The following is a 24,488-nucleotide window of genomic DNA, read 5'->3' on the forward strand; positions in this document are numbered from 1 at the left end:
GCCACCGACCGCTCGGATCCACGGATTGTTCCTACCCATCCAAAGCCCAACCGAACCGAAGCAAGTTGTTTGCAACTAAGCTACACCAATTCAGCCGAAAAAAATTTTTATAGCCAAGACTGAGACTTCTTTAGCCACCTAATCACGGTGACAGGCAGGAAGAGCTAGGGGCAAAACCTTTCTGCTGCACATGTTGAAAATCACGGGTTGGCAACAGGTGGCCATCGGGCCGGATACAGTCCGTGATTTTATCAGTCTACCCATCGAAGAAATTCGTGGGAGATAGAGCGAAGTACTAGCATTGTACTCCACCGTGACACATTTTCAGATATTTGCTGTTCTTTTATTCGCGTTTTCCTACTTTGGCTTCTGTAAAGTACAGCCGATACACGATGAGATGACAAAAGTTATGGGATACCTCCTAATATCACTTAAGTAATTTTGCACGGCTTAGTGCATCAATCCTACGAGGCATAAACAACTCCTTGGAAGTCCCCCACAGAAATCTTGAGTCATGCTCACTCTGTAGCTTCCCGTATCTACGAAAGTTTGCCAGTGCGGGATGTTTTACATGAACTGATCTCTCGATTATGCCCCTAAATGTTCAGTTGCATTCATGGCGGGTGATCTGCGTGGCCAAATCATTCGCTCGAATTGTCCAAAATGTCCTTCAAACCAGTCGCTAAATAATGTGGCCCGGTGGCGTGTTTGGGAACATGAAGTCCAAGAATGGCTGCAATGATGGGTTCAGTTGGACCAGAGGACCCATTCCATTCCATGAAAACACGGCCCACACCGTTACGGAGCCACCACCAGCTTTCACAGTGCCTTATTGATAACCTGGGTCCGTGGCTTCGTGGAGTCTGCGCCATAATCCAATACTACCATCAGCTCTTACCAGCTGAAATCGGGACTCATCTCACCAGGTCACTGTTTTCCACTCGTCTGGCGCCCAACCGATATGCTCACGAGCCCCAGAAGATCCGCTGCAGGCAGTATTGTGCTGTTAGCAAACGCACTCACGTCATTTGTCTGCTACCATAGCCCATTAACCTCCAAATTTCGGCGCACTGTCCCAACAGATACGTTCCTCGTAAATCCCACATAGAGTTCTGCGGTTATTTCACACAGTGTTGCCTGTCTGTTAACATAGACAATTCTACGCAATCACCACTGCTCTCGGTCGTTATTCTCGGCTCATTCTTGACACTATGGATCTCAGGATATTGAATTTCCTAACGATCACTTATTAACTATTGTCTATTGTAGACTTTGAGTAGTGCAACAGTTGGAGCTGAAGGTAATTTGTGATGAATTAACTGCAACCAGTCGCTTTTCTAGGCGTTTATTTTTCCGTGATGACGTTTCAATATGCTTGGCACCGCGTCTTCTGATGCTTATTTATTTATATTTGATTACTTCTTTACTAAGAGCGTTGCAGAAATTTGCAATGGAAGTGTTCGACAGAGCTATTGTTGAACGTTAAAAGTAAAGAAAAAATGTTCGCGACTTGTATAAATAAATGAAAACATCTGAAGAAGGGTTGAACGTGATTGTACTATCAAAAACGCCAATTTCGAGGCAAAATTTGTTGGCGAGTCTTGTCGGGAAAGAGGTGCCATTCATATCTGTGCGTTACTCTACAACGGAGCTCGCGATAAATACAGACCTCGCAACCAAATTGTGACGTCACGCTAGTCGCCTTGCCCGCTCTACATCGCGAACGCTTGGTTTCGTGCACTGCTCTCGGGAAATCGCTATGTCAATCAAAAGTTACCCACTAAAGGTCTTAACTTTGTCGTATGCTATCGAGAGCTTGCATGTATTTTAACACACAGTTAAGGATTATTAAACTCGTCTCAAATACACTCCTGGAAATTGAAATAAGAACACCGTGAATTCATTGTCCCAGGAAGGCGAAACTTTATTGACACATTCCTGGGGTCAGATACATCACATGATCACACTGACAGAACCACAGGCACATAGACACAGGCAACAGAGCATGCACAAAGTCGGCACTAGTACAGTGTATATCCACCTTTCGCAGCAATGCAGGCTGCTATTCTCCCATGGAGATGATCATAGAGATGCTGGATGTAGTCCTGTGGAATGGCTTGCCATGCCATTTCCACCTGGCGCCTCAGTTGGACCAGCGTTCGTGCTGGACGTGCAGACCGCGTGAGACGACGCTTCATCCAGTCCCAAACATGCTCAATGGGGGACAGATCCGGAGATCTTGCTGGCCAGGGTAGTTGACTTACACCTTCTAGAGCACGTTGGGTGGCACGGGATACATGCGGACGTGCATTGTCCTGTTGGAACAGCAAGTTCGCTTGCCGGTCTAGGAATGGTAGAACGATGGGTTCGATGACGGTTTGGATGTACCGTGCACTATTCAGTGTTCCCTCGACGATCACCAGTGGTGTACGGCCAGTGTAGGAGATCGCTCCCCACACCATGATGCCGGGTGTTGGCCCTGTGTGCCTCGGTCGTATGCAGTCCTGATTGTGGCGCTCACCTGCACGGCGCCAAACACGCATACGACCATCATTGGCACCAAGGCAGAAGCGACTCTCATCGCTGAAGACGACACGTCTCCATTCGTCCCTCCATTCACGCCTGTCGCGACACCACTGGAGGCGGGCTGCACGATGTTGGGGCGTGAGCGGAAGACGGCCTAACGGTGTGCGGGACCGTAGCCCAGCTTCATGGAGACGGTTGCTAATGGTCCTCGCCGATACCCCAGGAGCAACAGTGTCCCTAATTTGCTGGGAAGTGGCGGTGCGGTCCCCTACGGCACTGCGTAGGATCCTACGGTCTTGGCGTGCATCCGTGCGTCGCTGCGGTCCGGTCCCAGGTCGACGGGCACGTGCACCTTCCGCCGACCACTGGCGACAACATCGATGTACTGTGGAGACCTCACGCCCCACGTGTTGAGCAATTCGGCGGTACGTCCACCCGGCCTCCCGCATGCCCACTATACGCCCTCGCTCAAAGTCCGTCAACTGCACATACGGTTCACGTCCACGCTGTCGCGGCATGCTACCAGTGTTAAAGACTGCGATGGAGCTCCGTATGCCACGGCAAACTGGCTGACAGTGACGGCGGCGGTGCACAAATGCTGCGCAGCTAGCGCCATTCGACGGCCAACACCGCGGTTCCTGGTGTGTCCGCTGTGCCGTGCGTGTGATCATTGCTTGTACAGCCCTCTCGCAGTGTCCGGAGCAAGTATGGTGGGTCTGACACACCGGTGTCAATGTGTTCTTTTTTCCATTTCCAGGAGTGTAGTTACTAGCTCCCCGCCGGAGAAGGCCACTGGCACTCGTAAGATCTGTAGTGTCACGTGCTGTGACGTACGTAGCAGGACCGTATATCCCGTTGGCCCCACTCCATAAACATTAACGTCACGGTCAACATAGTTCTGACTTTATGCACTAGCAGCGCTGCTGTCGCCTCACGTCACGAGCTGGCCAGCGCCCGCAAATAAGTGAATTACACCACCGGGTCACCGTAGGTTCTCCAAGCCGCGTCTAGGTGAAGGAGACAAATTGGATCCGTTGTTCTCCTGGTTTTTGTGGCGGCACTCGGAACTTGTCCCCGGCACGTCTCCTGTGCCACCGCGTGCAGGGCAGGGGGGCGGAAGATATTTAGTGCCTCGTCGCGCCGGGTGACGTGTTTCCCGCGGCCGTGGGCGGCGGCGGCGGCGGCGGCGGTCTGCTAACGTCCGCGTCCGGGAGTCGGCGCGCGGGCGACGACTCTGCGAGGACACGCCCTCCTGCCGGCCTTGAACCGCGGCCCCCGGCAAGGGCGGGGCTTCCCTTTGATCGGCGCGTCAAACCGGTGTTCTTAGCGCACGGTAGCATGGCCGCGGCGTGTCCAAATGATTCGTTCTGCGCAGTCATCCTACTGTGTTCTAACTGGCACGTCCAATGAGTTTTTCTTTCGAAGAATTCTGAGCCGCCATAGTGTGTCTGGGCAGGAGAGGACAGCTGCTCTCCTCTTCTCCTAGAGAAACAATCTTCGCCAGTCGACCTAAGATCCTGTCAAACGGACAGACTTATCAAATCTTAATTTGCAGGAAACTGGAATATGTAATGGGATTAAAACTGTGTGTGAGAGAATATATGTGATGAAGATCGCTGATGGCATACGTAAGGCAAGGCACACGCTGATAGGGCATGTGTTAACACACGAAGGAATACCTTCTATGGTACTGGAGGCGGTTGTAGAAGGTAAAAACTGCAGGGGAAGACAGAAGTCCGAGTACATCTAATACGTTATTGATGATATCGGGAGCAAGTGATACTTGAGATGAAGAGATTGGCACACTGGAGGAATTCTACTCGTGGCGCGCCGCTATATCAATTTTACAGTGAGTAATAAAAATGGTTCAAATGGCTCTGAGCACTATGGGACTTAACTGCTGAGGTCATCAGTCCCATAGAACTTAGAACTACGTAAACCTAACTAACCTAAGGACATCACACACATCCATGTCCGAGGCAGGATTCGAACCTGCGACCGTAGCGGTCGCGCGGTTCCAGACTGTAGCGCCTAGAACCGCTCGGCCACTCCGGCCGGCCAGTGAGTAATAAATGTTACTTTTGTGCTAATGGCCGTAATTTAAATCGCTGTACAGAGTGTAAACTACAGTTGTTTACAAAGTGCCACAATGATGTAGAGGAAGTCGGGACGAACAATTTTATATAGGGCACCTGCGAACTACTGAATGGGGAATTACCTTAAATTCGAATGCAAAAGCCAACGAAGCTACAGCGCATACGCAGAGTGCTATGTTTTCGTGTTCTTTCGCTCTCTAAGCGCAACCTATTAGTCATAGAGAAAAAGAAATGAACAGGAATTTCTCTGCAGGAAAATTAATGCAGTTTAATTTCGTACCGGGGAGGTCGCAGTTTCCAGGTTATTCAAGAAAAACATATAGAAGACGCCTTCAAGCGCACCTCCATATTTGTAATATATTGAAACTTCCTAGCATACTAAAACTATGTGCCCGACCGGGGCTTGAACCAACCCAGCACGACTCAGGACTGTTCTTCACAGCTTTACTTCCGTTGGTATCTCACCTCCTACCGTGAAAACTCTTTTGTTGTTCATGGCACAGCCTCCTACTACTGTACAAATATTTGCGACTACGTGAATTATTTCCCACATTAGACCTTTCTTGGTCATCATTGACTGGAATGTAATGCTACCGGCTCAGTCAGCTATTTTGTTAACATTGGTAATTTAAAATGCCTTTGCGTGTACTGGAAGGAAAAAGACTTTTTGCAAACTTTAAACAAAAGGTAATGATGTTGACAATTCGAGTCAAACTTAACCTCTAAAAGAACAGTGATTGTCAGAACGCCAGACAAACAAAACGATCTAATTGTTAATTTTATGCTGCTAAATTCACAAAAATTTTAGGTAAAATTTACACAAATGTCAGTTTTACAATGCGTAAGTGGACGAATAAGCTGGTGGCGTAAAATTTCCAGTCAATGAAGATCATAAAAGGTCGACTGCGGGAAGTAATTAATATAGTCGGAAATATTTGTACCGTCTCTGATTACCTCCTCATCTGCTGGACAAGAATCTCAAATTTTCCTTTCCTCGCCTGTGTTTGACTAACATACTGAGCAGATTAAATACAACATTGTTCCATTCATACCGGTGCACAGTGTAACTTCGGTTTGACCAGAAAAACTTCATTTTTTTGGTTGAAATTTATGTAAGTTTTGGAGGGCATTCATATCTTTATGTAGCAGACACAGTGGTTTAACACATTCTTTTCCAATTTCTAGTGAAACGCTTGGCTTTTAGATATATCTAACTTCATTTAGATAGGCAGATAAAAAATTGCTTACATCACTGTATGTAACTTACAGAAACCGTATACAGTTATCTTACGAGACATTTAGTTTGCTCAAAACATTCTTTACAAAGGCTGTAACATATGTAATTACTTAAGTCCCCTCTTAGTAACCGTCATGGTCTAGGGCGTGGAGCACTAGACTCCAGCCCTGTAGGTACCGGGTCAATCCCGGAGAGGGGTGCGGATTTCCCACAGGACGTCCCCAGCCTGCTGTAAAACGAGTATCGAGGATCCTTCCCAGGGTAAAAGGTAGCCGCGACCACGAGCCCACCACCCACCCCCTCCTAGTGCCGCCGCGAAGAAAGGCCACACACTACCTGCAGTCGGGCCAACAGCCCCGTCACGGGCATGCGCCACAGCCCTTACCTCTCTCACAGAACAATAAAAACTTAATTTTTATTTCGACCGTGACATACTGACGATTAAAAAGTACTCGTGATGTTTATATATCTCTTTTTTTTAATTTTTTTCTCTTGTATCATCCAATTTCTGAAGGGACAAGTGCGATACGTTTTATGTTGTTCAGTAGAGGTTTGGGCAACTCAGCATCGTTTGATGCAACTATCACATAGTTACCACGTCAATTTGGACTGTCAAATTCACATATCAAAGAAGAAAAATGTCGGAACCTTTTTGCGAAAAGAATTCAGTGGCTTACAGCTGATTTCTCTACAACCTTTTTCGGAAATCAACAACTAATCGCGCAGAATAATTTACATGACACTATATTTTGTTCTAAAGAGATATTTTCGGTAATGCAACTGGCTCGATGGTGCATTAATGGACTACACATTGAGCGCACATTTCAAAACCTTGTAGAAGTTAACTCAAGGTAACGTGTTGGTTCTCTAAGCAACACCAGTTAAATAAACTCTGAGGTATCATGTGCAGCAATGGATAATAATGGGAGACTTCACCAATCACAGTAGTGTGTAAGCCAAGAGACCGATGACCTACGCAGTATGGTCCCTTAGCAACTTACCACAAATTTCCAAAAACCAATCACAGACTTCAAAAGGGCCATTCTATTGAGTCAGCTTTTTCTGCATTTACTGAGCACATAATAAAATCTCTCAGTGACTTATCAAGGCATTTTATTGTGTCAGTCATAACATTATATTAGAGAAGTTAAGTTCTTATTTAAGAAACATCAGCAGAAAGTTACTCTAGGCTTTTCGATTAATACAAAGAAGGATGCCAGAGCATCTGAACAGGAAGAAATTACAATGGGGATTTCCACAGCGTTCGAAGATTGACCGACTACCGTTCTCGCTGTATGTTAATTATCTGCCATTTTATTTGAATTAGGAGTCAGAATTATATCTGTTTACACACGATAGAAGCAGCGTTCAGAAGCCGAGCAAGCAAGCCTCAACAGAGAAGACGTTTTTATGAAAGTTGCTAAATGGTTTTGTACAAATGGGTTAGCTTCAAAATTTAAAAAAGTGCAGTTCATCCAGTTTTGGATTGTCAAAAACATCAATCCTCCTGTTAAGTAGTACACCAACAGGAAATAATAAACAGAGTACAAAGTCGGAAGTTCTTAGGTGTGCGTATTGGTGAAGTCTTAATCTGGAAAAACCATACAGTAGACCTGCTGCAACGTTTGGGCTCGGCTACTTTTTCCGTAAGTGTGTCAACTTTGAGAATTCGGAATATTTTGCATATTCTCTTTCGTTGACCTCTTATGGGATAATATTCTGTTTTAACTCCTACCTTATCTAAAAGTGTTCATTGCACAAAAAAATTTATTAGAATTACGTGTGGAGTTCACACACGTACATCTTGCACTTACGTCTTCAAACATCTGGAAATATGAAGCACTGCTTCACGCTACATTTATTCACTTATGAAATTTTTTATCTAAAATCCATCTACGTTTGAGAGTAACAGTGATATTCACAAGTACAACAGTGATTTGAACTACCCTTTAATGAAACTAACTTTTTTATAGAAAAGGGTGAAATATGCAGCTATATCACTGTTTGACAACGTACCCTTGGAAATAAAATGTTTGACAGATACCAGAAGTAATGTTTGCCCAAATTTTACTACTTTTGAGATTTTATTTATTATAGCCGAATCAGTAAATTAAAAAATTATCTAAACAATGCCATTCTCAAAGGGAGGATGTTGTTTTTAATATCTAATTCAAGGATAAAATTCTGATAAAAATAAACGCGCTATACTTAATTTTCTAAACGTCAGCAAGTAGTACAATTAATGAATCTGGTTTTCTAATGTGTACCAGTGGGTGCATAAATTGCCCCTACAAACTACGTCCCTGAGCTTACAGAACTGTACTAGTCTAAGTTAAAGAAAAAAATCATATTTCAGTTCTTACAGCACTATTTGCAGCATTGCAATATAACTTGCTCCCTCCTTTCCCCAACCCTGCGCACTTTTCATGAAAACACATTTGACATTTTATGCATGTGATCGTGTCTTCCACTCTAAGTTCCTCGCACACCTCACTACACCATTCCTCCGTTTTAAGAATGAGTTTCTGTGGTGGCTTTCCCGCAGAGTCTCCTAAACACTACCTTTTGACAGGTAGAGCTATAGTTCTAGGTTTCTTCTCCTTTGCTTCAGTTTGATTTTTTCTTGTTAACATGAACTGCTTCTCAGCTCACAGGCACCTTGGCTAGGCCTTGGAAGTTTGTTTTTTTCCTCGAATTTGGCGACATTTCTTCGATAGACACCTTCAGCCCGCTTTTTGCCTTCAGTGGCTTCTTCTGTATCGAAATTGAGTGAAAATTCGTTTCCTTCTGCAACGACGAAAGCAAGTTCGATATTCTTAGACGAAATATTATCTCTTAAAGTGTAAGAACATGCTGCTCCAATTCGCTTTCAATTTCGTTTGAAAAGACTTTACTGCGGCCAAAAATTTTTCTATATTAGTTTGCATGTTCGTTTTTATTTTAAGCAAGACTCTCAACTGTTGGTCCAGGCTCATTTTATATGCCTGCAGATTCATTTAATCCATGAACCCACTTAGATACACTGTTACAGCTAAACGTAAGTCATCTACATCTATATCTGATGGTGCATGACGGAGGGTACTTTTGTTACCACTAACCGATCGCCCTCCCCTTCCCTGTTCCACTCGCGAATGGTGATTGAGAAGAATGATTGTCGTCAATACTCTCTACTGGGTCTAATTTCTCGAATTTTCTCGTCGATGTCACTACACAAGATGTATGTGGGAGGAAGTAATAGGCTTCCCGACTCTTCCCGGGAAGTTCTCTCTCGAAATTTCTGTAGGAAACCTCTCCGTAATCCACAATGCGTGTCGTTCAAAAATGGTGCGAGCCGGCTACGCGTGTCTTGTAACGTCCCCCACTGGAGTTTGTTGATATCTCGGTAACCCTCTCGCACCGACTAAACGATCCCCTGAAGAAACGCGCCGCTTTTCGTTGGATCTTCTTTATCTCTTCTATCAATCCTACCTGATAAGGGTCCCACATTTATGAACAACAGTCAAGAATAGATCGAACAGGCGTATTGTAATTCTTTCGTACACGCGCTACATTTACTTAAGATTCTTCCTTTGAGAATAAATCTGGCATCTGCTTTTCTTATTATTTGTTTTATGTGGTCATTCCACTTAAGATTGCTTTGGAAAGTTACTACTGTATATTTTGCGGAATTTACGGTATCCATAAGTTTCTCATCAATGGTGTAGTTGTACAGTAATGGCTTTCTTTTCCTGTTTATGCGTAATTAACTGTGTACATGTGCTCCACTTACATAACGCCGTTCTGTTGCCATACTGTAGTATAAAATAACTACTGGAAAATTCAACACATAATTTCTAAATAATATGTTGCACTAACAAAGCTAAACACGTTTTAAAGCACACCAGACGAGGAAGTTTCTCAAACAGTACCGGTGCAACAACTTACAGCGGTACATTATACGTCAAGTCGCTACTTCCTCTTTGTCTGTTTCCTACAAACGAACCATAATAAGTACATATTCATGGCAGTCTGAAAACTAAGAATATGTTTACTCACCTATGGATAAAATTCTTCCACTTACATTATAACAGTAATTCTCACAGCCACGCACACAACAAAGTTAGATCAAAAGTAAATGGCCAACGTGTAGCCATATAAATAATATTATTCTTTATTTTTTATTTTAGTTGTACGTAAGTGTTCTATGTTTATTCTGTTAACACGTGCCAAATCATAACATTTATCGTGTATCTGACTCAGGGAACAAATAACTAACAACGATTTGTTTACATTTATGTCATCTAGAAATGACATACGGCTTCCTTCCGATTTCGTTTCACTGTTGCACCACACGTGGCGTATCCTGGTTTCCGATTACTGAGGAAAGTTCCCTTGGATGGCAAGACTGCCGCAGTGTGTGGTGGTCTGCCACAGCGGAGCAACGCTCCCCGAGGCCTTGGGCGCACAGTCCCGGCGGGTCTAGGTCGCCAGCAAGGCCGCGCCGCCAGCTGCCGCCCTCTGCACCTGTTGCACGAGAACGCCTCTGCTTCTATAATCCGAACTGTTTCCCGAACCGCGATTCCAACCTAGGCCTCTGCCTTTCACGATCAACACACGTGGTACACGACCCGATCTTTTCGATGTTCTAGAATCCGTCAGATAGCTAAGACTGCAACGTATTTTAAAAGGCACTTACGGCGTCCCTCTTGAATCAAGTATACAATACAGTAGAAGATCATTTAGTTAAGACGAAAAAGAAGTTGATAAAATAATATAAATCAAGAATAAAAAACACCTGCCATAGTACAATACTGCTTCACATTATAGTGCATTACACTGGAAAATAATATCCCAAGATCTCCGGTGGAAAATAATTTCTACCATTTTTAATCTTTCTAAGCCCATGGCTTTATCTTTATACTGTGGACGCTCGGTTTTTTAGAAAAATTTCATGTAGGGGCAGAGAAATGTCCATCCTCAGGTCAGATGAAATAGTGGTATGTGTATAAAGAACGGTCAGAAATCGTTTGAACAGCATGTAAGGGTGTTTCATGATACGTTGAGCACAGAAATAATTGTTAAGGAGAAAAAAATTAGACATGTTGCACCGTTTACTAGTTAATTAGCAGTGAAGTTGGCCAATCAGACCGTTTCGCGTGCAAGTACAAGCGGTCCGCCAAAGACAGTGTCGCCAAACGAATTCTTGGTTTGGGTTCCGAAAACCAAACAAGGGAGCGATACAAAAACTGGCCCAAAGGCTGGGCAGTCTCGTGCGCTGTCAGCTACATTGTGAGAACAACTAACTGTACCTGGAGAGCTGCTTTTATTTGAGCACAAGGCCCTTATTGACTAACTTCAAAGCTAATTAACTCAGCCGAATATTTTTCTTACTTTCTTTTTTACAAATATTGATACCAACTGCGGAAAAATTTAATATTTGGGTCAACATTTGTAAAACTCTAAATCCTCTCTCTCAGAGTTCACCCTATGGAAAGAGAGAGAGAGTTTTAGTTTTAGCGAATCAAACTTTACGAAGTAAATAAATACTTTTTATTTATCCGTGATCATTTTACACGAAAAAATGAGAACAAGGATTTTCTCGAATTACAGCGCCACCTACCAAGAATCAAAACAAATGTTTAAGACAAAATGTGCGTAGTTTTTTATGTCGAATGTGATTCTGCAATAAAAAGTGGGGGCTCTCATTTGAAATTTTAAAGTTGCCTCCCGCCCCACCCCCATGGTGCTGGGGTGGCGGGCTAATTTTACCACCAGCAATTGTCCCCCTCGAAAATAATCAACTTTAGATTCTACACATTTTTCATGTGAAGCTTATTTTTCGAGTTACTCTGGATTGTCAACTTAAAATTTACACCTAAGTGCAGATATTTTTCTATGTGGTAATCTTAATTATACCCGTTGCACTTATTGGAAGTCCCCTGCAGAAACACTGAGCCATGCTGCCTCTACAGCCGTCCATAATTGCGGAACTATTACTGTTGCAACATTTTGTCCACGAACTGACCTATCAATTACGTCCCGTAAATGTTCGATGGAATTCACATCGGGCCATCTGGGCGGCCAAATCATTCGCATGAACTGTCCAGAATGTTTTTCAAACCAATCGCTAGCACTTGTGGCCCAGTGACATGGCGTCGTTGTTTGGAAATGTGAAGTCCATGAATGGCTGTAAATGGTCTCCAAGTAGCCGAACATAAACATATCCAGTCAGTGATCTGTCCCGTTGAGTCAGAGGACCTGGTCCATTCCATGTAAACGCAGCCCACACCATTATGGAGCCACCAACAGCTTTCCCAGTGCCTTGTTTATGACTTGGAACCATGGCTTCGTGCGGTATGAATCACAATCGAACCCCACCATCAGCTATTACCAACTGAAATCTAGACTCACTGACCAGTCCACGGCTTTCCAGTCGTCTAGGATCCAACTGATATGGCCACGAGGCCAGGAGAGACGCTGCAGGCGATGTCTGTAGTGCATGTGCAGTTCCTGCAACTATTATAGACGACGTTTGTATGAATTTTGTTACACTAGCATTGGCTATATCAGTTAACTTCATAACAAGAACAGTAGTATAGAAGCAAGGCCATATGATTAAATTTGTAGTTAAAACGGGGATATGAAGCATGCGAAATTTAGTACACAGAGCTGCCACTTTTAGCAGTAAGAATGGCTCTAAGCCAGCTGAATTTACGTTTTGCTCCTGCTCTGTGCCAAAGTAGTGGCTGGCGAGCGGTAATATCCCAGTCTCTCTGAAACCCAAGATCAAATGTCTTCATTGGGTGAGGCGTAAGGAGAAACTAGGTGACCAGGGAAACGGTCGAACAAGTTCTGTATCGGGATACACTATGTGATGAGAAGTATCTGGACAGCCGGCCGCGGTGGCCAAGCGGTTCTAGACGCTTCAGTCCGGAACCGCGCGACTGCTACGGTCGTAGGTTCGAATCCTGCCTCGGGCGTGGATGTGTGTGATGTCCTTAGATTAGTTAGGTTTAAGTAGTTCTAAGTTCTAGGGGATTGATGACCTCAGATGTTAAGTCCCATAGTGCTCAGAGCCAAGTATCCGGACACACCCAAAAACGTAAATTTTTCATATTAGGTGCATTTTGCTGCCACCTACTGCCAGGTACTCCATATGAGCGACCTCGGCAGTCATCGGACATCTGAGAGAGCAGAATGGGGCGCTCCGCGGAACACACGTAGTTCGACGTGGTCAGGTGACTGGGTGTCACTTGTATCGTACGTCCGTAGACGAGATTTCCACACTCCTAAACATGCCTAGGTCCACTGTTCCCGATGTGATAGTGAAGTGGAAACGTGAAGGGACACGTGCAGCATAGAAGTGTACAGGCTGACCTCGTCTGTTGACTGACAGAGACCGCCGACAGTTGAAGAGGGCTGTAATGTGTAATAGGCAGACATCTACCCAGATCATCACACAGGAATTCCAAACAGCATCAGGATCCACTACAAGTACTTTGACAGTTAGGCGTGAGGTGAGAAAACTTGATTTCATGATCGAGCGGCTGCTCATAACCCACACATCGCGCCGGTAAATGCCAAACGATGTCTCGCTTGGTGTAAGGAGCGTAAACATTGGACGAGTGAACAGTGGAAAAACGTTGTGTGGAGTGACGAATCACGGTACACAATGTAGCGATCAGATGGTAGGGTGTGGGTGTGGCGTATGGCCGGTGAATGTCGTCTGCCAACGTGTGTAGTACCAACAGCAAAATTCAGAGACGGTGGTGTTAAGGTGTGATCGTGTTTTTCATGCAGCGGGCTTGCACCCCTTGTCGTTTTGCGTGGCACTATCACAGCACTGGCCTACACTGATGTTTTAAGCACCTTCTTGCTTCCCACTGTTGAAGAGCAGTTGGGGGATGGCGATTGCATCTTTCAACACGATCGAGCACCTGTTCATAATGCACGGCCTGTGGCGGAGTGGTTACACGACAATAACATCCATGTAATGGACTGGCCTGCACAGAATCCTGACCTGAATCGTAAGGAACATCTTTGCGATGTTTTGGAACATCGTCCTCATGCCAGTCCTCACCGACCGATACCTCTCCTCAGTGCAGCACTGCGTATAGGTTGTGCTGCCATTCCCCAAGAAACCTTCAAGCGCCTGATTGAACGTGCCTGCGAGAGTGGAGGCCGTCATCAAGCCTAAGGATGGGCCAATTCCAGCATTTCCGATGGAGGACGCCACGAACTTGTAAGTCATTTTCAGCCAGATGTCCGGATACTTTTGATCACATAGTGCATGTCAGGATAGCACGGAATATAGGCTGGCTTACGTTACTTCGTGAGAGGCAACGCCACTGAGCCCTCATGGTTTGTGTACAGCCGCCGGTCTTTTCACGTCTGAAATGTGACGCCTCCTGCCCAAATTACCGGCTTTGCGAACCTAGGGTGATCGTATTATGTACCCGGTAGTACGCCATACCATCACAAAACGTATAGCGGTACGAATGAAATCGGTCAACAATCGTTATCCTTGGAGACTCCGTACATGATTACATCCATCGCGATTCTGTATGCAGAACTGGGACCTGTCTGACAATAATACATGGTGTCACTCCTGTGTCTAGTGTTGCTGTTAGGCACATCTTAGTTTTGCACCTCTCTCTGCTATTGAATCAGGGAAAGCCACAACGATGATCACCATGCTGACCATTCTTAGTGCTCCAGACGCTGTCTTTACTGTCCGCTCGGGTAGATATCTGGCTGCAAGCAAACCTATTTGTATAGGATTCAGCATGGCCTAACGAACAAAGTGCCTCTCCTCTCAGGCGTTAGTCACGTGGGACGCTTGAGATCCGGACGGCCCTGAGTAAGGCCCTCCTGAATCCATCGAATCCGTATTTGCATGACAAGCGTGAGACACCGATCAACAATCCCAGAAATGAAGACAAACGATAAACCGCAGTCCCGATAGGCTATGATCCTTCCCTTGCCAAATTCCGGCATGTGTGGTTGAAGTTCCTCCTCCATGCACGACGCATAAAAACACCTTTGCACAAACAATCAAACATTCAGATTTTCTTTCTGAACGACATTCAAAGTACGTAGTATTTCCTTATGTAGGATTGTCCTACCAGTGCGGTTGCACTGAAATGCTTGTCAGCTACGTATCAGAACATGATGTAACCTTTGTGCCAATTTGACGTTTGTTGCCCACCTGTCTTGGAGTTTAAAGGCCATCATTGTGAGTCAGGTTCGTCGGACGGGGATTTGAACCTCACTCATCCCGTAGGTGGGTTCTCTTAAGCAATGCAACACCTCAGAGGTCTGTAACTGGGAAATAAGAATTGGAGATCATTTTTGTGATATTGTCTAAACCAGTAACGAATCCATCTTTGGAAATCACTTTCTTTCGTGCGTGATAACTACCTCAGTGGAGATGGTTGGTGTCAGTAGGAAAGGTTCTGTCTCTTGTGGTTCGGCTCGTGGCTGGAATGGGACAATCAAGACTTGGAAGCACGTCTTTACTCCAGTGATCCAAGCACCTCATCATTTATGAGACACTAGGACCACCCTTTTCGTCTTGATTGCTTTGGGGATTTTCCTTCATATATCCCAGCTTCATATATCCCAGATCAGTTCCGTGAAGCGCAGAAAGCAGCACGGCTCCAGATACCAGCAATAGTTCACAGCACCTGGGTGAGTCTCGTCGGGTGCAGCTACAGTACGTACCATTCTTCTGGAAAATAGACGAGTTTTCACATATACACTGAGTGAAATCGAAAGTACTATGTCACGAAGCGTCATTTTGATGACTATCAAAGGTTATAGAAATTTTCATCGTATAAAGGATATTAGATGATTAAATTTTCATTCCATTCGGAATTGATATTCATCATCAACTACAGTATGAAGTGGACGCGCCACGGTACGGCGTGGACGCAAACAGCCTCTGAACGCCATTTTGAGGAATTTCTTGCCATGTTGTGTCAGCTCATGACGATAACTGGCTAGAGACTGATGCGAAAGTCTTCCCGTCGCATCCAAGACACGCTTTATGGGTGACAAATCATGTCGGGCAGGCCAGTCGAGGATTTGTACATTCATCAAGGTGTTTGTGAGCTGAAATGTTGAGTTTGCATTATCCTTCTGAAATATCCCATTTGGTATCCTGATCATGCAGGTGCGACTATAGGATTTTTTCATTCTTGACACTTACTGGTGAGCGTACAGTCTCCCTTCAACAAATACCAAATCAATCCTTCTGTCATGCCCAGTAGCTCCCCACACAACGAATCCAGTTGGAGAGAAATGGGTCTTGAGAATCGCTGCCTCCTGTTTCTTTCACCAGTTCGCCTACGGACACGTTGACGTTCATTTGACAGCCCCAAACATAAGTGAGACCCATTTCCGAAAGTCCCAGAATAGCGAAAATGGTTCAGATGGCTCTTAGCACTATGGGACATAACATCTGAGGTAATCAGTCCCATAGACTTAGAACTACTTAAACCTAACTAAACTAATGACATCACACACATCCATGCCCGAGGCGGGATTCGAACCTGCGACCGTAGGAGCAGTGCCGTTCCGGACTGCAGCGCCTAGAACCGCTCGGCCACAGCAACCGGTCCCAGAATAGTACTAGATGTCGCAGTTCACTCTAACTATGGAACTCTCTGTTGTCGGTGGTATGGTGTCAGTGGTCAACGACGCATGGCAGCTAGAGATCTCAACCCAGGTTTCGATAATCTGATCCCGACCATGTGATGCTCTGCCTGTAACCTCTGCCGGATTTCAGGTGTTGCCGTCCGTTTATTCGTCATAGTCACAGGAATAACCCTGCGATCCGTGAAATGCATTCGCAATTGCGAAGATGGACTACCATCAACTGTATAATGGATTGACGACAGTGAAAATTTATGCCGGACTAGGACTCGAACCCGGATTTTCCGCTTATCGCGAGCGGTCGCTTAAAACTAGCCAATCCGAACACGACTCAAGGCCAGACCCAAACTTCCATATGTCATCAACCATGTATCTACAATCCTGAGATCTTTTCGTGGGAGAGTGCTCTGGAAGCACGCGTATGTACTCTTCTGGCCGCACTAACGTCCAGAGTCTATGTCGTCACCACTTAATGTGCAGTTATTGAGCTACTGCCAACTGTCTGAGCGATTTGTCGGTTGTAGTGATACAACGTATACAGTATCACCGACAACCCTGCGTCCATATATAATTAGTCTAATGCGTTTATGACAATAATATTTTTGTTTACTGTAAATTAAGAAGTGTCTTGTTGTTTTTACTTGGTACGTGTACGTCGCAGATATGTGACGAGCGCTGACTGCTATACTTCTCTCGGTGAGAGATGATCACGTCACCGAATGGCATACCCAGGTAGTCGCCGGCCGTCCTTGCATGATGCATATGATCTTTTTTTTTTAAGAGAAGTACTAAATATTAGAAGTATAGCACTCTGTCTTAAGGCCACGAGTGGCCTACCGGGACCATCCGACCGCCGTGTCATCCTCAGTAGAGGATGCGCATAGGAGGGGCGTCGGGTCAGCACACCGCTCTCCCGGTCGTTATGATGGTATTCTTGACCGAAGCCGCTACTGTTCGGTCGAGTAGCTCCTCAATTGGCACCCCGAAAAATGGCAACAGCGCATGGCGGCCTGATGGTCACCCATCCAAATGCCGACCACGCCCGACAGCGCTTAACTTTGGTGATCTCACGGGAACCGGTGTATCCACTGCGGCAAAGCCGTTGCCAAATATTAGAAGTATACCTCTGCTTTTATGATAGTTCGAGGACGTCTATTCACAAAAAAAATATTTTGGTGTTTCAAGGACAGTAAAGATATGTAAACTGTTGATGAAATGTACGCAGTGTGACTCCTTCGGGAATAATGGTATATTAATGCTGGAGTGTAATTGAAAGCGCAAAGACCAACGTTCCACTGTTTTGTTGAGTTCTTGTTTAAACAGTATCGCTGATGTCTCTTAACGGAAGAAAATCAGTAACTGAATTACATGGATTGCTAACCAAATGGGAGCGGGTACGATTTCCAGCCTTGTCGCAGATTTTCTCCGTTCAGAGACGGGGCGTTTTGTTTTCATTACGTTCGTACAATCACAATTGACAATACACTACTGAGATGACTGTATGGGCGTGTACCGAAAACCAACAAATAAAAAAAACTGAATTATACGACTACTTCTGAAAAGGATTATGGAAAAGAGTTTACCACATTCTTCCTCAAATGAGGCGAATCTGCAGAAATGCACGAAATTAACGGCATTAACTCAAATTATATCAAATATCAGACGAAGTCGTAGTGGTAACGGGAGAGCACACTGTCGAAACTTCTTTTTCTTGTGCCTTTGTCCTGCATCTGCGCAGGGTCAGCATGGTTAATTTAAGAGGTGCACGAGAGCCATGCCTGTCTCCACCCTGACAGCCCCTCCCCGTCCCCCTTTCAGCCTCTCTGCGGGACGGAATGTGTGTACCCCAACTGTGCTTGTATAGTGTTATTCATGCGACTGTGTGCGAAAGTATTCGAAATGTTTGTGAACCGTGTAATTGAGGTGAGACTTGGATACCAGCCCGGTATTCATTTAGTTAGTCGGAAGTGGGAAACGGCCTAAAAACCACATCCAGGCTGGCTGGCACAGCGACTTCCATCGTTAGTCCACCAGGCGGATTCGATCCTGGGGCGGCACACCTCCCTGTCCCAGAAGGGGCGATTTAGCACGCACCTCTATACGGGCGGGTAGCACACGGTCGAAGCACTTTAAACGATACTGTTTATCAGCTTGACACATTCATGCGGGACGCGGTTCATCACATGGTATGATGATGACATGCTCCTTATGCCAGTAATTCGGCCTTTCTCAGACTCCTAAAGATGGCAGTAAGCTGCACGAGCACATTCTCTGGGCGCTCTGTGTTGCGACGTCCACCCGAGAAGACATACCCTATACCCTTGACATACATGTACAGCATTCTACACTGTCCAGCCACATTAATGTGACCATTTGTCCAGAACCTGAATAACCACCTTTTGCAGCGCAGTCCACTGCGAGGCGTGCGGAAAGAGTCAATGATATTCTGGGAGGTATCGACAAGGACGTGGAGCCATGCCGACTCCAGCGCCGTGGCCAGCTGCGCTAGGTTTCTTGGTTGACGATGGCATGAACAGCATGATCGTGTTGGTCTCAAATATTCTCGATTCGGTATAAATCAGGGCCGTTTTGTGGACAGGAGGATACGGGAAACTTATCCTGATGCTCTTTGAAAGACGCATGTACACTGCGAGCTATGTGACACGTTGCATTGTCCTGCTGGTAGATGCCATCGTGCAGAGGAAAAACCAAACTGCATGTGAAGGTGCACATGGCCCCTAAGAGTAGATGCGTACTAGAGTAGATGCGTACTTGTATTGTTCCATTGTGCCTTCCAAAAAATTCGAGATCGCCCAGGGAATGCCACGAAAACATTCCTCGGACCGAAACGTTCCCTTCTCGGGCCTAGACCCTTCCAACAATTGTGCCAGGGCGCATGGTTTCGGACGTTTCAGACTTTTCATCTGTCCGATGGAGCACAAAATGTGGTTCATCTGAAAAGGCAGCCGGTCACCACTCAGTGGACGTCCAGTTGTGGTACTGACGCGCAAATTCCATACTTCTTCGCCAATAAACATCAGTCAGAATGGATGTATGAGCCAGGCGCCTGCTGTGGAAGCCCAAGCGCAGCAACGTTTACTGAATGCTCATTGAGAAGATACTGCTGGTAGCCTTTTGGTTCATCTGCGCGATCAGTTACTCAACAGCTGCACGTATATTCGACTGTACACATCTCCGCAGCTGTCGTCGTCCCAATCATCTATGGCCCGTGTTGCACCACAGCTGCCTCGGTGTCGGTTTTAAAAGAAATGTACAAATTTGTGTGAATTCCTGCTGAGGTCATCAGTCCCTAGACTTACACACTACTTAAACGAACGTATGCTAAGAACAGCACAAACACCCACACCCGAGGGAGGACTCGAACCTCCGGCGGGATGGGCCGCGCAATCCGTGACATGGGGCCCCAAACAACGCGGCCACTCCGCGCGGCTGTCGGTTTAAGATAGCACCATTTTGCCTGCTCGGTATACTTTAACTGCGGAGGTAAGCGGACAGTTTACAAACCTAGCCGTTTCAGTTAAGATTTTTTCCGCGTTTCCTCAGTGATTGCGATGCTACCTGTCGTCTTTGATTGGTTATTGGACGTTGAAGTTGAACATAGGCCGTGGCTACGTTAACGTGATGGACAGTGTATGTGTTTAGCGAATACAGGGCGTACATAAAGTCATTATTTATTGCACAAGAACCAAACATTTTACAGATATCATACATATGTCATTTTGAAGAGAAACCCAGAAAGTTTTTTTTTTTTTTTTTTTTTTTTTCATGTATACCGCCACAGCGTAGTTTGATAATTTGCCGATTGTCAGCGCTAGTCGCAAACATGGCGAGTTCTGGTGCGGATTGAGCTTTCTGTGCGTTGGAGTTTGACAAAAACAAATGTGCTACAGCTGTTCAACGGATGTTTGGAATCAAGTACGGTAAGAAGCGACCAACAAGGAAGGCCATTTATCACTGGCACAACAAATTCGTTACGACGAGTTGCTTATGCCCGGCAAAGAGAAGCGGACGTTCTAGTGTGAGTGAAGTGAATGTGGAGCGCGTACGAGAGACATTCATAAGGAGTCCAAAGAAATTAGTGTGTCGTGCATCCCGTGAACTCGAAATGGCTCCAATGGCAACGTGGTAAGTCCTGCGACAGAAGCTGTCTATGCAACCATTCATACTGGAGCTAGTGCAGTAGCTCAATGACGTTGACAAAGACGGGCGTTTTGAGTTTTGGTCGCAGTTGCAACAATTGAATGAGGATGGGGATAGCATTGTTGATTGCTTAATTTTTAGCGGCGAATCCACTTTTCACACTAATGGGAAAGTGAACAGGCGTAACTGTCGCATCTGGGGTACAAAGCATCAACACGATTGCATTGAATTTAGCGTGATTCCCAAAGGGTAATTGTGTTTTGTGCCATGTCACGTCGCAAACTGTACGAGCCATTCTTCTTCATCGAGAGCACTGTCACTGGATATTCCTACTTGGTCATGTTGCAGCAATGGCTAATGCCTCAAATGCAATCTAACTCTCCGTTTTAGCTGGATGGGGCTCCACCCCATTTTCATCGTGAAGTTCGTGGGTAACTGAACACGGAGCTGCCGCATCCATGGATCGGCCGTGCTACAGAAGGGGACAGCTGTTTCATGAAATAGCCTCCCCTATCATCAAATCTCACGCCGTGTGACTTTTTTTCTGTGGGGACACATTAAAGCCGGCCGCGGTGGCCGTGCGGTTCCAGGCGCTGCAGTCCGGAACCGCGGAACTGCTACGGTCGCAGGTTCGAATCCTGCCTCGGGCATGGATGTGTGTGATGTCCTTAGGTTAGTTAGGTTTAAGTAGTTCTAAGTTCTAGGGGACTGATGACCTAAGATGTTAAGTCCCATAGTGCTCAGAGCCATTTGAACCATTTTGGACACATTAAAGGTCTGGTGTATGTACCGCCTCTGCCACGTGATGTAGCAGAGCTCCGGGAGAGAATACGGGAAGCGACAGCCACAGTCGACGATGCCATGCTGGGACGAGTATGGCAAGAATTCGATTATCGTTTTGACGGGTGCCGAGTGTTCGCATATCGAATGTTTGTAAAAAAAGCCTTCAGAGTTTCTCTTCAAAATGCAATATGTATGGCACCTGTACAATGTTTAACTCTTTTGCAATAAATAATTGAAAGTGTTCACGGACTTCATGTACACCCTGTATATTTCTACTGTGGTGAAAATAACCTCGCAGCTAGTCAACTTATTCCACAGACGTGGAAATATTCGACTGTGACTTCGGTATCGTTCGGTCAAGATGTTCATCTACATCTGCATCTACGTCTACATGGTTACTCTGCAATTCAAACTTAAGTGCCTGGCAGAGCGTTCATCGAACCATTTTCATACTAATTCTCTCGAACGGCACGTGGGAAAAAGGAACACCTAAATCGTTCCGTCCGAGCTCTGCTTTCTCTTATTTTATTATGATGATCATTGCTCCCTATGTAGACGGGTCTCAACAAAATATTTACGCATTCGGAAGAGAAAGTTGGTGATTGAAATTTCGTAAACAGATCTCGCCGCAAAGAAAACCACCCCTATCGCGCGGTAACACGAAACGAACTGCCCTTCTTTGCACTTTTTCGATGTCCTCCGTCAATCCTACCTGGTAAGGATCCCACACCGCGCAGCAATATTCCAGCAGAGGACGGACAAGTGTAATGTAGGCTGTCTGCTTATTGGGTTTGTCGCATCTTCTAAGTGTTCTGCCAACAAAGCGCAGTCTTTGTTTCGCCTTCCCCACAATATTATCTATGTGGTCTTTCCAATTTAAGTTAATTGTAATTGTAATTCTAATTCCTATGTATTTAGTCGAATTGACAGTCCTTAGATTTGTACGATTTATCGCATACCTAAAATTTATCGGATTTCTTTTAGTACCCATGCGAATTACCTCGCACTTTTCTTTGTTTAGTGCTGTTTGCCACTACTCGCATCATACAGAAATTCTCTCTAGATCATTTTGTACTTGGAATTGATCGTCTGACGATTTTACTAGACCGTAAATTACAGCATCATCTGCAAACAATCTAAAGGAGCTGCTCAGATTATGACCTAGATGATTTAAATACATCAGGAATAGCAGAGGGGCTATGACACTGCCTTGCGGAACGCCAGATATCACTTCTGTTCTACTCGATGATTTACCGTCTATCACTACGAACTGTGACCTCTCTGAGAGGAAATCACGAATCCAGTCACACAACTGAGACGATACTCCATATGCAAGCAATTTTATTAAAAGTCACTTGTGAGGAACGGTATCAAAAACCTCCTAGAAATCTAGGAATTTCGTATGACCTGTGGTACTTTCCAGTCTTTAGGAACAGACCTTTCGTCAAGTGAGCGGCTCTATATGATTGCTAAGAAAGGCGCTATTGTGTCTGCATACTCTGAAAGAAACCTGATTGGTATACTATTTGGACCGGAAGACTTGTCTTTCTTAAGTGATATTTGTTTCGCAACACCTAAGATATCTACTTTTATGTCACTCACGCTAACAGCTGTTCTGGTTTCGAAATCTGGAATATTTACTTCGTCTTCTTTCGTGAAGTAATTACGGAAAACTGTAATTAGTAACTCCGCTTTAGTGGCACCATCATCGGTAACATTTCCGTCGCTATCGTGCAGTGACGGTATTGACTGTTTTTTGCCACTGGTGTACTTTACATACGACCAGAATCTCTTTGGGTTTTATACCATGTTTTGAGACAATATTTCATTGTGGAAACTATTAAAAGCATCTACCATTGACGTCCGCACTAAATTTCCAGGTTTCGTGAAACTTAGCCACTCTTGGGGATTTTGCGTTATTCTGAATTTGGCATGCTTTTTTAGTTGCTTCTGCAACAGTGTTCAGACGTGTTTTGTGCACCATGGTGGATCAGTCCCGTCTCTTATTAACTTATGCGGTATGAATCTATCTATTGCTGTCGATACTGTATCTTTGAATTTCATAGTGAAATGTTTCTAATTTCTACATCTACATCTACATCCATACTCCGCAAGCCACCTGACGGTGTGTGGCGGAGGGTACCTTGAGTACCTCTATGAGTTCTCCCTTCTATTCCAGTCTCGTATTGTTCGTGGAAAGAAGGATTGTCGGTATGCCTCTGTGTGGGCTCTTAATCTCTCTGATTTTATCGCTAAGGTGTCTTCGCGAGCTATACGTACGAGGGAGCAATATACTGCTTGACTCCGCGGTGAAGGTATGTTCTCGAAACTTTAACAAAAGCCCGTATCGAGCTACTGAGCGTCTCTCCTGGAGTTTATCTATCATCTCCGTAACGCTTTCGCGAATACTAAATGATCCTGTAACGAGGCGCGCTGCTCTCCGTTGGATCTTCTCTATCTCTTCTATCAACCCTATCTGGTACGGATCCCACACTGCTGTGCAGCATTCAAGCGGTGGGCGAACAAGCGTACTGTAACCTACTTCCTTTGTTTTCGGATTGCATTTCCTTAGGATTCTTCCAATGAATCTCAGTCTGGCATCTGCTTTACCGAAGATCAACTTTATATGATCATTCCATTTTAAATCACTCCTAATGCGTATTCCCAGATAATTTATCGAATTAACTGCTTCCAGTTGCTGACCTGCTATATTGTAGCTAAATGATAAGGGATGTTTCTTTCTATGTATTCGCAGCACATTACACTTGTCTACATTGAGATTCAATTGCCATTCCCTGCACTATGCGTCAATTCGCTGCAGATCCTCTTGCATTTCAGTACAATTTTCCATTGTTACAACGTCTCGATATACCACTGCATCATCCGCAAAAAGCCTCAGTGAAGTTCCGATGTCATCTACAAGGTCATTTATGTATATTGTGAATAGCAACGGTTCTACGACACTTCCCTGCGGCACACCTGAAATCACTCTGACTTTGGAAGACTTCTCTCCATTGAGAATGACATGCTGCGTTCTGTTACCTAGGAAC

At 45.1% G+C, this 24,488-nt stretch overlaps 1 pseudogene; it reads right to left on the minus strand.

Moving 5' to 3' along the window:
• Nucleotides 1–17,484: 17,484 nt before the first annotated feature.
• Nucleotides 17,485–17,601, minus strand: LOC126253888 (5S ribosomal RNA; annotated as a pseudogene).
• Nucleotides 17,602–24,488: the final 6,887 nt, after the last annotated feature.

Source organism: Schistocerca nitens, chromosome 4, assembly GCF_023898315.1.
Source record: "Schistocerca nitens isolate TAMUIC-IGC-003100 chromosome 4, iqSchNite1.1, whole genome shotgun sequence".
Lineage (NCBI taxonomy): Eukaryota > Metazoa > Arthropoda > Insecta > Orthoptera > Acrididae > Schistocerca > Schistocerca nitens.